The sequence below is a fragment of the Balaenoptera borealis genome, assembly GCF_965194805.1.
Source record: "Balaenoptera borealis genome assembly, chromosome: 1".
NCBI classification, from domain to species: Eukaryota; Metazoa; Chordata; class Mammalia; order Artiodactyla; family Balaenopteridae; genus Balaenoptera; species Balaenoptera borealis.
Genome location: NC_138860.1, coordinates 81,501,510 through 81,515,315, shown reverse-complemented (window position 1 = coordinate 81,515,315; position 13,806 = coordinate 81,501,510). Strand labels below are relative to the sequence as shown.

General features: G+C 40.3%; 1 protein-coding gene and 1 pseudogene across 9 annotated transcripts in view; one reads left to right on the top strand and one right to left on the bottom strand.

Annotated features, from left to right (window-relative positions):
* The window catches only part of GON4L (gon-4 like), a 91,737-nt gene that overhangs the window by 32,293 nt on the left and 45,638 nt on the right, over positions 1 to 13,806 (bottom strand). The gene's annotated exons all lie outside the window — the stretch shown is intronic.
* LOC309625947 (small ribosomal subunit protein mS38 pseudogene) lies at positions 2,925 to 4,912 on the top strand (annotated as a pseudogene). Its single transcript has one exon. The product of its transcript is annotated as a small ribosomal subunit protein mS38 pseudogene (transcript).

Here is a 13,806-nt window from a genome sequence, read left to right as displayed (position 1 = left end):
AGAAAATTCAATGAAAGTTGTTTTCAGCAAGGCTCTTAACAAAATCCTCACATCTATCCATCATCCACTCATTCATTTAAAAACATTTATTGAACACCAACTATATGCCTTAATCCCTGGTTCTAGATGCTTAGATACATGACAGGACTTTACTCTCATGAAGCTTAAATTCTAATGGGAAAGCACACAAAAACGTAAGCTAGATGATTCTATAATGAGATAAATTCATAGTTTGTTGGCCTATCCTACTGAATGGAGTCAAGAGAGAAGTCTCCAGCAGTGTGTTATAGGACCCTATCTTTGGACCTGAACTATTCAGCAATCCCATCAACAACCTAATACACCCAGAAAACACACTTACCAAATCTGTAAATGATATAAAGCTGAAAGGGATTGCCAGACCAACTGATGACAGATTCAAAATTCTAGGTTTTCTCAAATTAATTGGGTGAAACATAATGGGGATAAATTTAAAGTCTTACATTTAGGATTTTCAAAAATCAGTTTCTTAAGTGCACCAAAAGGTAACATGGCTCAAAAACAATGAATCTGAGAAAGATCTCAATGTTTTGGTTGACCTTAAGTTCAATATGACACAGTAGCTCCAAAACAGTGCTCACAACCAAGAAGGCAAGCATATCACTGAATCAGAGCAGAGTCTCAAACTCTATCTAGAGGACTGTGATCATTTCTGTAAAAGCCCTTCTTAAGAGGGCATTAAAAAGCTAATATCCAAAAAAAAAAAAAAAAGCTAAAATCCGGGCTTCCCTGGTGGCACAGTGGTTGAGAATCTGCCTGCTAATGCAGGGGACACAGGTTCGAGCACTGGTCTGGGAGGATCCCACATGTGACGGAACAACTAGGCCCGTGAGCCACAACTACTGAGCCTGTGTGTCTGGAGCCTGTGCTCCGCAAAAAGAGAGGCCACGATAGTGAGAGGCCCACGCACCGCCATGAAGAGTGGCCCCTGCTTGCCGCAACTAGAGAAAGCCCTCGCACAGGAACGAAGACCCAACACAGCCAAAAATAAATAAATTAATTAATTAATTTTTTTAAAAAAAAAGCTAAAATCCAAATGTTAGTGAGGATGTGGAACAACTAGAACTGTAAAAAGAATGTAAAGTGGAAAGCCACTTTGGGAAAAGGTTTGGCAATTTCTCAGAAAACTAAGTATACAGCTACCTTATGACCACTGATTCTTCCCCTAAATAGCTGACCCAAGGGAAATGAAACACTTGTCCACAAAACCTTGTACAAGAAAGTTCAGAGCTATCTTTATTCAAGATAGCCAGAAATTAGAAAGAACCCAGGTGTCCATCAACACCAGGGGATTGATGAAAAATAAACAAACTGGTATATTTATACACTGGAATCCTACTCAGCAATAAAAGGAAAGAAATTAATGATACAAGCAATGTGCATGAATCTCAAAAACATTATGCTAAGTGAAAGAAGCTGTACACAACAGAACACATACTATATGATTCCATTTACATGAAGTTCTAAAAGAGGCAAATCTAACCTGTGATAGTAGAAAAGAGAACAGTGGTTGCACCTGGGAGGATGGTGTGGGGACTGACTTGGAAGGGGCAAGTGGGTACTTTCTGGGGTGACAAATCTCTATCTTGTTAGGGGTTTGAGTTATACAAGAGGAGGCACATCGAACTTCACTGAATTGTACACTTAAGATTTCTGTACTACAATGTGTATAAATTTACCTAAAAAGAAAAACTGTAAACAAATACTGAGTTCTAATTCATGATATGCGTGCTGAAAATGTTTAGATATCTACAACTCACTATGAAATGCTTTTTAAAAAAATGGATTCATAGATGGATAGCTGCATGACTAAGCAAATATATGAAAAGTTCACTATAGAAGCTAGGTAGTGGGTATACGGGTGTCCACTGTACAATTCTCTCAACGTTTCTGTATGTTCGAAAAGTTTCATAATAAAATGTCATGGGGGAGAATTTTCTTAAAAATAAAGGCTAGAATCCAGAGAAGGGTAACTTGGGGGTTGAAATGTGGAAAGCCTGGCATTTAGAGAACTGAAAAAACTTGGTATGTTTAGCATAATAAAGAAAAAATGTAGAAAAAGAAACATACTATGCACACTTAGGAGTAAATTACATTTTATGGCAACAAAGGACAAACAGAGAAATATAAAAGATAGATTCAGGTTCAATAAGGAAAATGTTGGGGCTTCCCTGGTGGCGCAGTGGTTAAGAATCCACCTGCCAATGCAGGGGACACGGGTTTGAGCCCTGGCCCGGGAAGATCCCACATGCCGGGGAGCAACTACGCCCATGCGCCACAACTACTGAGCCTGCACTCTAGAGCTCGCGTGCCACAGCTACTGAGCCCACGTGCCATAACTACTGAAGCCCGTGTGCCTAGAGCCCGTGCTCTGCAACAAGAGAAGCCACCACAATGAGAAGCCCGCGCACCACAACGAAGAGTAGCCCCCGCTCACCGCAACCAGAGAAAAGCCCTCGCGCAGCAACGAAGACCCAACGCAGCCAAAAAATAAAAATAAATTAAAAAAAAAAAATTAATAAGGAAAATGTTAATTGAAGAGGTGTTCAAGAGTAGGACACACTATCTGCAGAACTGATGAACTCCCTGTCACTGGAAGTATCCAAACGGACTGAAAGGCCACATGAGAGAAGCTGTTAACAAACGCTTAAGTGGGAGGAAAATATATGCGACCACAGGAGGCTTTCCAAACTCTGTGATTCTAAGCTTTTTTATTTTTAAATTTTTACCATCCATGTAAGAAAAGTCCTCTTAAAAGGATTATAATTAAGCATGATAACATAAGATGACAAGGGGTAGAAACAAAATTAAAATTCTTTTTTTTTTTTTTAAATTTTATTATTTATTCATTTAATTTTTGGCTGTGTTGGGTCTTCGTTTCTGTGCAAGGGCTTTCTCTAGTTGCAGCAAGTGGGGGCCACTCTTTATCGCGGTGCGCGGGCCTCTCACTATCGCGGCCTCTCTTGTTGCGGAGCACAGGCTCCAGATGCGCAGGCTCAGTAGTTGTGGCTCACGGGCCTAGTTGCTCCGCGGCATGTGGGATCCTCCCAGACCAGGGCTCGAACCCGTGTCCCCTGCATTGGCAGGCAGATTCTCAACCACTGTGCCACCAGGGAAGCCCCAAAATTAAAATTCTATCCCAGTTTTTTACTTATGACCATAGAACTCTATGACTAGAAAGGAAGACCCTTCGTTCAGGCATTCCAGAAAAGTTCACTATTTGATTGGCAAATACTGTCAGCCCCATGCAAAACACCAGCTCTAAGGCAATAAACAATACAAAACCCATGAGAAGCTCACAGTTTAGGGAAGGAGACAGATATAAATAAGCAACTATGAGAGAGATGAGTATTAAAAAGGACATATAGGGAAGAGTCGGTGTGAGGTCACGGCGTGCGGGCTCCAGGGACGGCGGAGGCGGCCACGGCTGGCTGGGGCTCGGGGCCTAAGACCCGAGCGTCGACACCACCCGCGCGGTGGGCACCTCGAGCTCTGCTGAGTGCCTGGGGCCGCCGCCAAGCACAGACCATGTTCATGGTGCGCCTGACTTCCCAGCTGCTCAGGGCTGTTCCCCGGGCAGGTTGCAGTGGGCCTTGGCCTGTCTGTGGGGTGCTGGGCAGGCATGCCTGCAGGCCTCACCACAGCATACAACCAATAGGCCCAAGTGGGGTTGCCTCCCTCCCTGACAGGCGGGTCCACATGGAGCTTGAGGAGATGCTGCTCCCCAGGAAGATGTCTATCAGCCCCATGGAGAGCTGGCTAACTGTTCGCTACCTCCTGCCCAGACTGGACTCTGGGGCCCCAGGGACTGTGTCTCCAGCCCAAGTCTATGAGTGTCCGCCCAGGGGGAAGGGGTCAAGCAGGGGGGTAAGGAGATCTGGGATGCACCCCAGATACAGTGCAAAAATGTGCTCAAGATCCGCCGGCGGAAGATGAATCATCACAAGTACCGCAAGCTGGTCAAGAGGACCCGGTTCCTGCGGCGGAAAGTCAGGGAGGGACGCCTGAAACAGAAGCAGATGAGGTTCGAGAGAGACCTGAGGCGCATCTGGCAGAAGGCGGGCCTGAAGGAAGCCCCCGCAGGCTGGCAGACCCCCAAGATCTACCTGAAGGGCAAATCAGTCTTGTGTGTCTCTCCCCCAGCCCTGTTACTGCTGATGACCCATTGTAATAAATATTCAGAGAACTTAGCCAAAAAAAAAAACAAAAAAGGACATATAAAATAGTATGGATTGATACAATCAGGAGGAGGAACCAAGATGCCAGAGTAGAAGGACATGCTCTCACTCCCTCTTGCGAGAACACCATAATCACAACTAGCTGCTGGACAATCATCAACAGAAAGACACGGGAACTCACCAAAAAAGATACCCCACATCCAAAGACAAAGGAGAAGTCACAATGAGACGGTAGGAGGGGCGCAATCACAGTAAAATCAAATCCCATAACTGCTGGGTGGGCGACTCACAGACTGGAGAACATTTATACCACAGAAGTCCAACCACTGGAGTGAAGGTTCTGAGCCCCACGTCAGGCTTCCCAACCTGGGGGTCCAGCAACGGGAGGAGGAATTCCTAGAGAACCAGATTTTGAAGCCTAGTGGGAATTGATTGCAGGACTTTGACAGGACTGGGGGAAACAGACTCCACTCTTGGAGGGCACACGCAAAGTAGTGTGCGCATTGGGACCCAGGGGAAGGAGCAGTGACCCCAAGGGAGACTGAACCAGACCTACCTGCTAGTGTTGGAGGGTCTGCTACAGAGGCGGGGTGGAGGGGACTGTGGCTCACCGTGGGGACAAGGACACTGGCAGCAGAAGTTCTGGGAAGTACTCCTTGGCGTGAGTCCTCCCAGAGTCTGTCATTAGCCCCACCAAAGAGCCCAGGTAGGATCCAGTGTTGGGTTGCCATAGGCCAAACAACCAACAGGGAGGGAACCCACCCCCACCCATCAGCTGCCAAGCAGATTAAAGTTTTACTGAGCTCTGCCCACCACAGTAACAGCTCTACCCACCACCAGTCCCTCCCATCAGGAAACTTACACAAGCCTCTTAGATAGCCTCATCCACCAGAGGGTAGACAGCAGAAGCAAGAAAACTACAATCCTGCAGCCTGTGGAACAAAAACCACATTCACAAAAAGATAGACAAGATGAAAAAGCAGAGGGCTATGTACCAGATGAAGGAACAAGATAAAACCTCAAAAAAAACAACTAAATGAAGTGGAGATAGGCAACCTTCCAGAAAAAGAGTTCAGAATAATGACAGCGAAGATGATCCAGGACCTCGGAAAAAGAAGGGAGGCAAAGATCGAGAAGATGCAAGAAATGTTTAACAAAGACCTAGAAGAATTAAAGAACAAACAAACAGAGATGAACAATACAATAACTGAAATGAAAACTACACTAGAAGGAATCAATAGCAGAATAACTGAGGCAGAAGAACAGAAAAGTGATCTGGAAGACAGAATGGTGGAATTCACCGCTGCGGAACAGAATAAAGAAAAAAGAATGAAAAGAAATGAAGACAGCCTAAGAGACCTCTGGGACGACATTAAACACAATAACATTTGCATTATAGGGGTCCCAGAAGGAGAAGAGAGAGAGAAAGGACCAGAGAAAATATTTGAAGAGATTATAGTCGAAAACTTCCCTAACATGGGAAAGGAAATAGTCACCCAAGTCCAGGAACCACAGTGAGTCCCATACAGGATAAACCCAAGGAGAAACACGCTGAGACACACAGTAATCAAATTGGCAAAAATTAAAAACAAAGAAAAATTATTGAAAGCAGCAAGGGAAAAACGCCAAATAACATACCAGGGAACTCCCATAAGGTTAAAAGCTGATTTCTCAGCAGAAACTCTACAAGCCAGAAGGGAGTGGCATGATATACTTAAAGTGATGAAAGGGAAGAACCTACAACCAAGATTACTCTACCTGGCAAGGATCTCATTCAGGTTCGATGGAGAAATCAAAAGCTTTACAGACAAGCAAAAGCTAAGAGAATTCAGCACCACCAAACCAGCTCTACAACAAATGCTAAAGGAACTTCTCTAAGTGGGAAACACAAGAGAAGAAAAGGACCTACAAAAACAAACCCAAAACAATTAAGAAAATGGTCATAGGAACATACATATCGATAATTACCTTAAACGTGAATGGATTAAATGCTCCAACCAAAAGACACAGGCTTGCTGAATGGATACAAAAACAAGACCCATATATATGCTGTCTACAAGAGACCCACTTCAGACCTAGGGACACATACAGACTGAAAGTGAGGGGATGGAAAAAGATATTCCATGCAGATGGAAATGAAAAGAAAGCTGGAGTAGCTATATTCATATCACATAAAATAGACTTTAAAATAAAGAATGTTACAAGAGACAAGGAAGGACACTACATAATGATCAAGGGATCAATCCAAGAAGAAGATATAACAATTATAAATATATATGCACCCAACATAGGAGCACCTCAATACATAAGGCAACTGCTAGCAGCTGTAAAAGAGGAAATTGACAGTAACACAATAATAGTGGGGGACTTTAACACCTCACTTACACCAATGGACAGATCATCCAAAATGAAAATAAATAAGGAAACAGAAGCTTTAAATGACACAGTAGACCACATAGATTTAATTGATATTTATAGGACATTCCATACAAAAACAGCAGATTACACTTTCTTCTCAAGTGCGCACGGAACATTCTCCAGGATGGATCACATCTTGGGTCACAAATCAAGCCTCAGTAAATTTAAGAAAACTGAAATCATATCAAGCATCTTTTCTGACCACAACGCTATGAGATTAGAAGTGAATTACAGGGAAATAAACGTAAAAAACACAAACACATGGAGGCTAAACAATACGTTATTAAATAACCAAGAGATCACTGAAGAAATCAAAGAGGAAATCAAAAAATACCTAGAGACAAATGACAATGAAAACACGACGATCCAAAACCTATGGGATGCAGCAAAAGCAGTTCTAAGAGGGAAGTTTATAGCTATACAAGCCTACCTCAAGAAACAAGAAAAATCTCAAGTAAACAATCTAACCTTACACCTAAAGGAACTAGAGAAAGAAGAACAAACAAAACCCAAAGTTAGCAGAAGGAAAGAAATCATAAAGATCAGAGCAGAAATAAATGAAATAGAAACAAAGAAAACAATAGCAAAGATCAATAAAACTAAAAGCTGGTTCTTTGAGAAGATAAACAAAATTGATAAACCATTAGCCAGCCTCATCAAGAAAAAGAGGGAGAGGACTCAAATCAATCAAATTAGAAATGAAAAAGGAGAAGTTATAACAGACACTGCAGAAATTCAAAGCATCCTAAGAGACTACTACAAGCAACTCTATGCCAATAAAATGGACAACCTGGAAGAAATGGACAAATTCTTAGAAAGGTATAACCTTCCAAGACTGAACCAGGAAGAAACAGAAAATATGAACAGACCAATCACAAGTAATGAAATTGAAACTGTGATTAAAAATCTTCCAACAAACAAAAGTCCAGGACCAGATGGCTTCACAGGCGAATTCTATCAAACATTTAGAGAAGAGCTAACACCCATCCTTCTCAAACTCTTCCAAAAAACTGGGGAGGAAGGAACACTCCCAAACTCATTCTATGAGGCCACCATCTCCCTGATACCAAAACCAGACAAAGATACTACAAAAAAAGAAAATTACAGACCAATATCACTGATGAATATAGGTGCAAAAATCCTCAACAAAATACTAGCAAACAGAATCCAACAACACATTAAAAGGATCATACACCATGATCAAGTGGGATTTATCCCAGGGATGCAAGCATTCTTCAATATATGCAAATCAATCAATGTGATACACCATATTAACAAATTGAAGAATAAAAACCATATGATCATCTCAATAGATGCAGAAAAAGCTTTCAACAAAATTCAACACCCATTTATGATAAAAACTCTCCAGAAAGTGGGCATAGAGGGAACCTACCTCAACATAATAAAGGCCATATATGACAAACCCACAGCAAACATCATTCTCCATAGTGAAAAACTGAAAGCATTTCCTCTAAGATCAGGAACGAGACAAGGATGTCCACTCTCACCACTATTATTCAACATAGTTTTGGAAGTCCTAGCCATGGCAATCAGAGAAGAAAAAGAAATAAAAGGAATACAAATTGGAAAAGAAGAGGTAAAACTGTCACTGTTTGCAGATAACATGATACTATACATAGAGAATCCTAAACATGCCACCAGAAAACTACTAGAGGTAATCAATGAATTTGGTAAAGTTGCAGGATACAAAATTAATGCACAGAAATCTCTTGCATCCCTATACACTAATGATGAAAAATCTGAAAGAGAAATTAAGGAAACACTCCCATTTACCACTGCAACAAAAAGAATAAGATACCTAGGAATAAACCTACCTAGGGAGACAAAAGACCTGTATGCAGAAAACTATAAGACACTGATGAAAGAAATTAAAGATGATACCAACAGACGGAGAGATATACCATGTCCTTGGATTGGAAGAATCAATACTGTGAAAATGACTATACTACCCAAAGCAATCTACAGATTCAATGCAATCCCTATCAAATTACCAATGGCATTTTTTATGGAACTAGAACAAATCATCTTAAAATTTGTATGGAGACACAAAAGACCCCGAATAGCCAAAGCAGTCTTGAGGGGAAAAAACGGAGCTGGAGGAATCAGACTCCCTGACTTCAGACTATACTACAAAGCTACAGTAATCAAGACAATATGGTACTGGCACAAAAATGGAAACATAGATCAATGGAACAGGATAGAAAGCCCAGAGATAAACCCACACACCTATGGTCAACTAATCTATGACAAAGGAGGCAAAGATATACAATGGAGAAGAGACAGTCTCTTCAATAAGTGGTGCTGGGAAAACTGGACAGCTACATGTAAAAGAATGAAATTAGAACACTCCCTAACACCATACCCAAAAATAAACTCAAAATGGATTCGAGACCTAAATGTAAGACCGGACACTATAAAACTCTTAGAGAAAAACATAGGAAGAACACTCTTTGACATAAATCACCGCAAGATCTTTTTTGATCCACCTCCTAGAGTAATGGAAATAAAAACAAAAAGAAACAAATGGGACCTAATGAAACTTCAAAGCTTTTGCACAGCAAAGGAAACCATAAACAAGACGAAAGACAACCCTCAGAATGGGAGAAAATATTCGCAAATGAATCAACGGACAAAGGATTAATCTCCAAAATATATAAACAGCTCATGCAGCTCAATATTAAAGAAACAAACAACCCAATCCAAAAATGGGCAGGAGACCTAAAAAGACATTTCTCCAAAGAAGACATACAGATGGCCAAGAAGCACATGAAAAGCTGCTCAACATCACTAATTATTAGAGAAATGCAAATCAAAACCACAATGAGGCATCACCTCACACCAGTCAGAATGGGCATCATCAGAAAATCTACAAACAACAAATGCTGGAGAGGGTGTGGAGAAAAGGGAACCCTCTTGCACTGTTGGTGGGAATGTAAATTGATACAGCCACTATGGAGAACAGTATGGAGGTTCCTTAAAAAACTAAAAATAGAATTACCATATGATCCAGCAATCCCACTACTGGGCACATACCCAGAGAAAACCATAATTCAAAAAGACACATGCACCCCAATGTTCACTGCAGCACTATTTACAATAGCCAGGTCATGGAAGCAACCTAAATGCCCATCGACAGATGAATGGATAAAGAAGTTGTGGTACATATATACAATGGCATATTACTCAGCCATAAAAAGGAACGAAATTGAGTCATTTGTTGAGACGTGGATGGATCTAGAGACTGTCATACAGAGTGAAGTAAGTCAGAAAGAGAAAAACAAATATCGTATATTAACGCATATATGTGGAATCTAGAAATGGTACAGATGAACCGGTTTGCAGGACAGAAGTTGAGACACAGATGTAGAGAACAAACGTATGGACACCAAGGGGGGAAAACCGCAGTGGGGTGGGGATGGTGATGTGCTGAATTGGGCAATTGGGATTGACATGTATACAGTGATGTGTATAAAATTGATGACTAATAAGAACCTGCAGTAAACAAACAAAAAACAAACAAACAAAAAAAAACAATACTAAACTTTCTTTGGGTTATTTGTATGGAAATATGTTAATATAAATGTTTCAGACATTACATGAAATTTCTAAAAATCTTATATGTTCTGGTATAAAGTTATAAGTCATAATTCTAGTTATTACTTTAAAATGTATATCTCAGAAATAACTAAATTTCCTTGTCAATTGCCTTATTATGAACTTTCATCAAATCTTTAACCATGGTCATTTTAAAGTCTTTTGTCATTTACAGACAGTTCTAGGTGTACTCTGATGCTTTCGCAAAAATGTTCCTATAAAAGGGTTTCATCTTCAAGGAATTCATGGAAAAGACAAGTACAGGTTTCTGGTAACTGACTATACTGCTGAACTGAATGAATAAGCATTGTCAGAACTCTAATGGAAAACTGATGAATTCATAAAAGTGCTAACAAAAGATCAAGATGAAAAAAACAGAATTAATTGCATGGGACTGAGTGAACTGATGAGGATGATTATAATTTTTGTGACTTTCTGTTTGAATAAAAAAAAAAAAATCCCACAAGGACTCAGAGGCAAAAAATATACAAATCAATTTTCACTGCAAAGTAAAGGAGCTGTTACAGTGGAGGTTACTGGACTGATTGTCAATATTATGACATAGTATGAGTGTGTTTCGTGTTTGGTAATTGCAATCATTGTTGCTTTTGTTGTGGTCATCCATTTACAATGCTTGGTGTCAGTTTATTTCTCTCTTGTAAAAATAAAATACAGTGCGTGTGTGTTGAGTCGTGAAAAAAAAAATAGTATGGATTACAGAGCAAGAAGATCAATCCTCATTGAGGAGGATCTCCCTGAGAAATTACAGTTGACCCTTGAAGAACATGGAATTGAACTGTATGGGCCCACTTATACGCAGATTTTTTCAGTAAATATATTGGAACAATTTGGGGGGGATGTGCCAACAATTTGAAAAAACCCTCAGACAAACCACAGAGACTAGAAATACCAAATAATTTCAGAAAAAGTTAGGTATGTCATGAATGCATAAACTGTATGTAGATACTAGTCTATTTTATCATTTACTACCATAAAATGTACACAAATCTACTCTAAAAAGTTAAAATTTATCAAAACTTATGCACACGCTTACAGACCATACCTGGCACCATTCACAGTTGAGAGAAACCCAAACATAAAGATGCAGTATGAAATCATAACTGCATAAAATTAACTGTGGCATATACTGTACTTCTGTAATAATTTCATAGCCACCTCCTGTTGCTAGCTCAGGTGTTAGAAGTATCTGCTTAAAACATCTCCTGAGCAGTTCGTCTCTCCAGCAAATTGTGTACCGTAGGAAAAAGTGATCTCTTGCGGTTCTTGAGTATTTTTCATCAAGTTTAGTATAATACCATAGGTCTTGAATAACACCATGGGACCCATGCGAAGTGCCACTAGTGACGCTGGCAGTGCTCCCAAGAAGCAGAGAAAAGTCATGACATTACAGGAAGACGCTGAATTGCTTGATACGTACCAGAGATTGCGGTCTGCAGCTGTGATTTCCCACCATTTCAAGATAAATGAATCCAGGGTAAGGACCATTGTAAAAAATGGAAAGGAAATTCATGAAGCCATAGCTGCCGCTATGCCGGCAGGTGCAAAAACCTTGCGCTTTTTGTGAAATACCTTTTTATCTCATATTGAAAATGCAGCTTTTATGTGGGTGCAGGATTGCTATAAGAAAGGCATACCTATAGACTCTAATATGATTTGAGAAAAAGCAAAGTCATTATATGACAACTTAAAGCAAAAGGAAGATGAAGGATCTAAGGCTGGAGAATTTAATGCCAGCAAAGGATGGTTTGATAATTTTAGAAAGAGGTTTGGCTTAAAAACTGTCAAGATAACAGGAGAAGCAGCCTCTGCTCACGCAGAGGCAGCAGACAAGTTCCCAGACTGAGGAGAAAGGACATCTGCCTGAACAGGTTTTTAGTGCAGATGAAAGTGCCCTATTCTGGAGGGGAAAAAATTTTAAAAAATAAAAAAATAAAGCCTCAAAAGACATTAGTAAGGAAGAGAAGCAAGCACCAGGATTTAAGGCAGGAGGGAGAAGCTAAGTCTAGTGTTTTGTGAAAATGCAGTTGCATTTACCACCAGGACTGCCCTTATCTATAAAGCTGCTCACCTTGAAGGGAAAAGATAAACACGAGCTGCCAGTCTTTGGATATACAAAAAGAAGGGCCTTTCTATGGATTGGTTCCATCGATGCTTTGTCCCTAAAGTCAGGAAATACCTTGCCTTTTAAAGTTCTTTTGAAATTGGACAATGCCCCTGGGTACCCAGAACCCCATGAATTCAACACTGAAGGCATCTAAGTGGTCTACTCGCCTCCAAACATGTCTCTAATTCAGCCTCTAGATCGGGGGTCATAAGGACCTTTAAGGCTCATTACACACGATACTCTATGGAAAGGATTATCCACACTAAAGAAGAGATCCCAATGGAGAGAACATCACGTAAGTCTGGAGGAAGGATCACACCACTGAAGATGCCATCATTGTTAAAGAAAAAGCCATGAAAGCCATCATACCTGAAACAATAAATTCCTGCTGGAGAAAACCGTGTTCAGATGTCCTGCATGACTTCACAAGATTTACAACAGAGCCAATCAAGGAAATCATGAAACAGACTGTGAATATGGCCAAAAAAAGATGGGGGTGAAGGGTTTCAAGTTCTGAATCTCAGAGAAATTCAAGAGCTAACAGACACCGCACCAGAGGAATTAACAAAAGATGACTTGATGAAGATGAGTGCTTCCAAAACAGTGCCAGACGATGAGGAAGAAGATGTAGAAGAAGCTGTGTCAGAAAACAAACTGACATTAGACAATCAGGCAGCAGGGTTCCGATTATTTAAGACTGCTTTTGACTTCTTTTACAAGGACGCTTCTATGATACAGACTCTGAAACCAAAGCACATGGTGGGAGAGGGACTGGTACCATACAGAAACATTTTTAGAGAAATGAAAAAGCGAAAAAGTCACACAGAAATTACAATGTTATTTCCATAAAGTTACACTCTCTGCCTCCCCTTCCTCCTCCACCACCTCTCCTGCCTCTGCCACCCCGAGACAGCAAGACCAACCCCTCCTCCTCCTCAGCCTACTCAATGTGAAGACAAGCAGGATGAAGGCCTTTACAATGATCCACTGCGACTTAATGAATAGTAAATAATCATCATGCCTACAGTTAATAAACTTATCTGTTGTGTATGTGTGTGTATCTTTGTGTAAAAATCTAATAACTGTATGGCAAGAATTGTATGAGATGTTTCTGTGTCATCATCATCATCACTGCCTAAGTACTCATCATGCAGAACATCATGTACAAGACTTGTATTGAAATGGATAGCCTATCCTTACATAGGCATAAAGTGAGTGATATTTAATATAAAATTAATAATTAATAAAATTAATGTTAGTTTTAGTAATGATTTATAACTGTGCTTTCAAAGAATTACATTATCAACTGTGTATCAGCCTATTATCACATTTTTTAAAAATGTAACAATGTTTCCAATCCTGTACATGAATATGACTGTAATACTGTATGCCATAAAAATTTTGTAACCATTCAGCAGTGTATAGGCCAGA